General features: G+C 37.8%; 1 long non-coding RNA gene across 1 annotated transcript; it reads right to left on the minus strand.

Moving 5' to 3' along the window:
- Positions 1–1146: 1146 nt before the first annotated feature.
- LOC116416064 lies at positions 1147–1876 on the minus strand. Its single transcript, XR_004226568.1, has 2 exons — positions 1773–1876; positions 1147–1649 (listed from the first exon to the last, which is right to left on the minus strand). It is a non-coding gene; the product is annotated as an uncharacterized LOC116416064 (long non-coding RNA).
- Positions 1877–6655: the final 4779 nt, after the last annotated feature.

Consider the following 6655-nt stretch of genomic DNA (forward strand, 5'->3'; position numbering starts at 1 on the left):
TCAATTTTTAATACGCACTCATTCGCGAAAGTTCCAAGATCGCTGCTCGAGTGATCTATCGACATTTCGCTAGAAACTGTGCTTGGATTTTTATAAACAAAGAAAAAGCAGCACTGCTGACTGATTTACAAGCTCCAAATAATCAATTTTTAATACGCACTTTTCCGCGAAATCTACGAACGCGCTGCTTAAGCGATCTATCGACATTTTGCTAGAAACTGTGCTTGGATTTTTATAAACAAAGAAAAAGCAGCACTGCTGACTGATTTACAAGCTCCAAATAATCAATTTTTAATACGCACTTTTCCACGAAAGCTACGAACGCGCTGCTTAAGCGATCTATCGACATTTCGCTAGAAACTGTGCTTGGATTTTTATAATCAAAGAAAAAGCAGCACTGCTGACTGATTTACAAGCTCCAAATAATCAATTTTTAATACGCACTTTTCCGCGAAAGCTACGAACGCGCTGCTTAAGCGATCTATCGACGTTTCACTTGAAACTGGGCTTGGATTTTTATTGAACAGGAAAAGCAGCGTTCCTGGCCGATTTACAAGTTATGGAAAATGAAATTTCAATGTGCACTCTTTCGCGAAAGCTCCAAGATTGCTGCTCGAGTGATCTACTGACATTTCGTTAAGAACTGGGCTTGGATTATTATAAACGGAGAAAAAGCAGTGCTGCTGACTGATTTACATGCTCCAAATAAATAATTTTTAATACGCACTCATTCGCGAAAGCTCAGAGATCGCAGCTCGAGTGATCTACTGACATTTCGTTGGAAACTGTGCTTGGATTTTTATAAACATAGAAAAAGCAGCGCTGCTGACCGATTTACAGGTTCTGAAAAATCAATTTTCAATGCCCACTTTTCCGCGAAAGCTACGAACGCGCTGCTCAAGCGATCTATCAACATTTCGCTAGAAACTGGGCTTGGATCTTTATAAACAAAGAAAAAGCACCGCTCCTGGCTGATTTACAAGATCTAAACAACTATTCTCGGATTTTAATAAAATACGGGTAGTGCTACTTTTGGCAGGTTTTGGAGCTACAAAAAATTAATTTTATAATTTTATGGATGAACAATTAAATTCAAATTTTATAGGTCTTACCTGGCTGACCTCTACATTCATTATAAAACATTCATTCTTTATTACAAATTTTATTTTCATTATAAATCACTTACAGGATCAAGTTAAATGAAAAGTTCATCGATTTATGACTGACAGTGTTATAGCTATGCCAATTACGCATGAATTTTTTGCTCAAGTGTGAGTGTGCGTTTGTCTTTGTCGTATTGCAAGTCTGCTAGAGCTTTGCAGGTGTTAGCTGACGAACTAGAAATTTGCTTTTATAGCAGTTTAACATGAGCTGCGTCTCCCCGTACCGATTTTCTTACGTCCGGGTGTAGCCAACTGATCATCTCGAACATCATTATCGTTTCCTATAATGATGCTTGTAGAAAACTTCTGCAGCATTTAGTTGCGATGGCTAGCTGTGGCTTGAGCAGACGTTTGCATCTTCGCGTTAAACTATTGAACAGCAACCTTTGGTTACGGTATCTGCAAAGTCGCTGAGTTCAACCTTGTTGGCCACTTCGGTACTGGGCTATGTAACGGATCTTGCGTATTCATCTTCTGTATTGACGACTGCATGTTAATTAAGAGGTTGAGATGAAGGAGTAAATCATACACAAACGGGTGTCTTTGAACACTCGTTGCAATTCGTTTGATACTTAAAAAATATTGAAAATTTAAAATGAAACAACTCACTTCGTCAAAAACAAGCTGATTAGAAGGTAGAGAGCAAATTCACTGAGTAGGAGTAGTATGGGATCGCGCCGATGGAAAAGGATTCGCAGCAGGATGTAGGAGAGGTTGGCGAGTTGACCAGCAGCCCGAATAAACTTCTTTACACGATCTGTCACGTAAAGAATTTGTATGGATTATACTTTTTATTTGCACAATGAGCACGCGTTTAAATTGTCCTAATTGCCGTTCAAACTGGCCGCTTACTAGATTATGGTTCTGAAAATTGTAACTTATATCTAAAAATTAACAATCAAGTAATTTTTTTTCTAAAGCACTAATGAAAATAATGCTTTAAAATTCTTTTACAATACAAACTTAGCATACACACTCAATTATTCGGCAGATTTTGCTCTCAAAACCAGAGAATTGTTAATGACGTTTAAAAAGGAACGTTCGAGTCAGGCCAAGGACGCCTGACATTCAAGATCTCAAACTAACTCGATACCTCTCCAAAATTCAGAGCACTATGTTTTTTTTAAATTCTGAGACTGGGCTTGGATTTTTATTGAAAAGGAAAAGCACCGCTGCTGACAGATTTACGAGCTCCGAAAAATCAAATTTCAATGAGCACTCTTTCGCGAAAGCTCCGAGATCGCTTCTTTAGCGATCTACCGACGTTTCGCGAAAAACTGTGCTCGGATTTCGGAGTCGAGCGTTGTGACAGGGACACCTCTAGCAGACGAACTAACCTTGAGTCATAACAATAACAAACCGGTGTAGTACCGTCTTGCTTCGGTCCGCCCTGTTCCGCGTTCCGCTGTGGTCGCCATGTCTAGCTCTCGCGAACTAATTCACATCTTACAAAATTTATTTCGTTAATTATTAAAAAATAAAATCTACATCTAACGATAATGTTTTTTGGTGGTTTTAAGCATTATTGGCCACGGCCTATGCGATGGAAGGGTAAAAAACATCCTGCCATACTTTTTTTTGCACTTATTATTTTTAGCCTCTGACAATTTTTTTACTGATAAATCCTATCGAACGGAGCAAACGACAGAAGCTAGAGCTAAGTTTACTCTAACTTTTCACTAAAAAAGATTTGTTTGCACCCCCGCTAATTTTGCTAAAATCACCAATTTAAGTATCTGTACGCTTGATCGTAGACATACTGTATATATATATATATATATATATATATATATATATATATATATATATATATATATATATATACAGGGTGTCCCATTTTAATTTACCACCACCTAAAACAGGTTAATAATTTGCTCTGAGAAAAAAATGTTTCAAATAAAATTTGTTGGGTTCGAAGGGGGGCATCTTTTGGCTATTTTAGCTGCGACCTTGAACATAACCTTCAAGGTCATTTGAAAGTCAAGACCAAATTTTCATATGAAATGTGCATATTTTTATGGCGGATTCGGATTCTACTAAAAAAGAGAAACACTTTTTGTCTGAATCATTTTTTTAAAAATCCCCAAATTTTTGTTGTAAATGGCTTTAAAAAAGTTGAAAAAATCACTAATATCTCTTATTGCCCCACCCTTTAAAAGAAGTTAAAAATTTGCTCTGAGAAAAAAATGTTTCAAATAAAATTTGTTGGGTTAGAAGGGGGGCATCTTTTGGCTATTCCAGCTGTGACCTTGAACATGACCTTCAAGGTCATTTGAATAAGATTTATCACAGATTCGGGTTCTACCAAAAAAGTAACACTTTTTGTCTTAACCATTTTTTGATCATCAATAGCTCTCCCTTTAACTGAAAAGAGAATTTGTCCTAGAAATAAGCTGTTTTAGATGAATGTTACTAGCTTCAAACAAAGACAGAGGTATCCTTTTGATCACTTAAGGCAAGACCTTCACGTCCAGCCACTTAAGGCAAGACCCCGTCCAACCACTTAAGGCAAGACCCTATCCAGCCACTTAAGGCAAGACCTTCACGTCCAACCACTTAAGGCAAGACCTTCACGTCCAGCCACTTGAGGCAAGACCCCTTCGTTCAGCTAGTCACGGAAATTTCAACGCCTCAAGTGCTCTATCAATTGCCCATTTTGTTGAATGCACATTTGTATTCTCTGCCGAAAACTTCTTTGGACATCTATTAATGTTTGTGGGGTGAACGCCTGGAATGCTGCAACAATTCTCTCCATCATATTTTGTGCCGTCGTCGGGGCTTCCGCGTAAACTCTTTGCTTCACGGCCCCCCACAGAAAGAAGTCCAATGGGGTCAAATCTGGCGATCGCGCAGGGAATTCACAGATTGGACTACCAATTCCAATCCAACTATTTGGGTATGTCGCGTTCAGAAATCTCCTGACAAATAGTCTACGATGAGCGGGAGCACCATCTTGCTGGAACCACATGTCTCGCCTTATTTCTAGCGGAATGTTTTCTAGAAGAGGTGGAATTTGGTTCTCGAGAATATCTAAATAAAGCTCGCCGTTTAAATTACGGTCATAAAAAATTGGACCCACAACGTATTCCCCAACTATGCCCGCCCAAACATTAATTGACCACCGTCTTTGTGTACGGTGATCTCGCTGCCAATGTGGATTTTCTTCTGCATAATAATGCGCGTTATGAAGATTAACTCCTCCCATATTGTCGAACTTTGCCTCGTCTGTAAAGAGAGTCCGATTAAAGAAAAATGGATCTATGCGCATTCGTGTTTCCGCCCATTGACAGAATCTAAGTCGCCTGGCAGGATCACCAGGCTCAATGGCATGTGTAAGGTGCAAGTGATATGGATGAAATCTAAAATGACGCAATAAACGGGAAACTGTTGATCTGGGTACTCCATGCATTCGCTGAATTTGTCGCGTCGAAATATGAGGATCCTCGGCAATTACAGCACGAACCCCAAGTGCAATATGCTCTCTTGGGCCCGTCCGTCGCCTCTTCCTTCTTAAGTTACCTCCTTGAGCTCTTATCGTTAGAAGTTTAATATTCCTCCTAGTAGGATGACGAGCGTCCGGATACCTTTCAGCGTACAGCCTCGCTGCAGCCTTGTAATTGTCGTGACATTCTCCCAGAATCTTGATCATGTTGACTATCTCTACTGGCGTGTAGTCAGCCTTTATCTGTTGTAGGTAGATTTTTTAGGGAATATTTAATCTTACTAGAAATAATTTATTATAAGTATTTTTCTGCTCTGAAATTCAGAAAGTCAATGAAAACCTAATGATGAGAAGCTTTGAGGAGCTGTAAGAATTTACAAGCTTTACCAATAGAACGATAACGAAGCAAAAAAATGTCTTTTAGCGAGAAATAAAGCATTTACGAGAAAAATATTTCTTAAAAAGATGCGTACTTTATCAGAGAATCTGAATATGATTTAAAATATGTACAATTTTCATTAAAAAAACTAAGCTTGATTTTGATTCTCAGTTGAAAACATGCCCCTTACTGCTCAAACTTGCCCCAGATGATGTCAAACTTGTCCCAGTTGTGACCGTAAACTTGCCCCAGATGATGTCAAATTTTCCGCAGATGACGTAAAACTTGCCCCAGAGAATGTCAAACATACCCCGAAGATTGCAAACTTGCCCCAGAGAATGTCAAACACACCCCGAAGATTGCAAACTTCCCCCATGTGATAAAAAATGAATCAGATTAGCGTTCTAATGAACTTTGGTTCTGTTAATAAATTTTTTGGTAATTTCATTTCTTTGAAAAAGAGAGTATTTTCCATTAAAGTGATGGTTCTTTCTTAAAATGAATTTAAGGTTCGAGGTCAAGGTCATAGCCAAGCTTCAATTGCCGGAATAAAAATCGAGGATTACCGTTAAATAAATTGACTGACCTTCGAATGACCTTGTTGGTTAAGGACAAGTTCATGGCTAAGGTCATACTTGGACTTAAATTTGTAAAATTGTGTACGTTTCTAATTCCTCGGATAAAATGTAAAATTTTTAACTTCTTTTAAAGGGTGGGGCAATAAGAGATATCTAGTGATTTTTTCAACTTTTTTAAAGCCGTTTACAACAAAAATTTGGGATTTTTTCAAAAAATGATTCGGACAAAAAGTGTTTCTCTTTTTTAGTAGAATCCGAATCCGCCATAAAAATATGCACATTTCATATGAAAATTTGGTCTTGACTTTCAAATGACCTTGAAGGTCATGTTCAAGGTCACAGCTAAAATAGCCGAAAGATGTCCCCCTTCGAACCCAACAAATTTTATTTGAAACATTTTTTTCTCAGAGCAAATTATTAACCAGTTCTAGGGGGTGGTAAATTAAAATGGGACACCCTGTATATATAGATCTCCCCGAGATCTCAAGGCGCGTGCTCTAACCACTGAGATATATATATATATATATATATATATATATATGTATATATATATATATATATGGGACATTTCACGTCAACCGGACCATCAGTGTACCCAAAATTTGGGTTAACCTAACAAGACGTTTGAGGTGTCAACATGATCGTCTGGTCAAGGGCTTTTGAAAAAGTTCTGGCCTTTTCAAAAATCCAATGTGGCGCATAAAATATGGAGCCTGAAACCCACGTTTTCATAGAACATTCAACAAAAACAATAGTAAAAATGTTCTAATTTGTGAAATATCCCACCAAAAAGCATGTACAACTCATGATAGGACATATTATTGAAAATGATGACGGAATTCCAAAATCAAAAATGGCGGAATCAAAATGGTGGACATTATACCTTCACCAAACCCATTTTACAACAACAAATGATTTTTTATCAGTTTAAAGTATCGATATGGGGGTTTTCAGGGTCACTGAATCTTATTTTAACCTCGACAATTCAAACTTCGAAATGGTGGATCCAAAATGGCGGACATTATACCACCACCAAACCAATTTTACCGCAATAAATGATTTTAGATCACTTTAAAGTATCGATATGAGGGTT

This window comes from Nasonia vitripennis (assembly GCF_009193385.2).
Source record: "Nasonia vitripennis strain AsymCx chromosome 1 unlocalized genomic scaffold, Nvit_psr_1.1 chr1_random0016, whole genome shotgun sequence".
Lineage (NCBI taxonomy): Eukaryota > Metazoa > Arthropoda > Insecta > Hymenoptera > Pteromalidae > Nasonia > Nasonia vitripennis.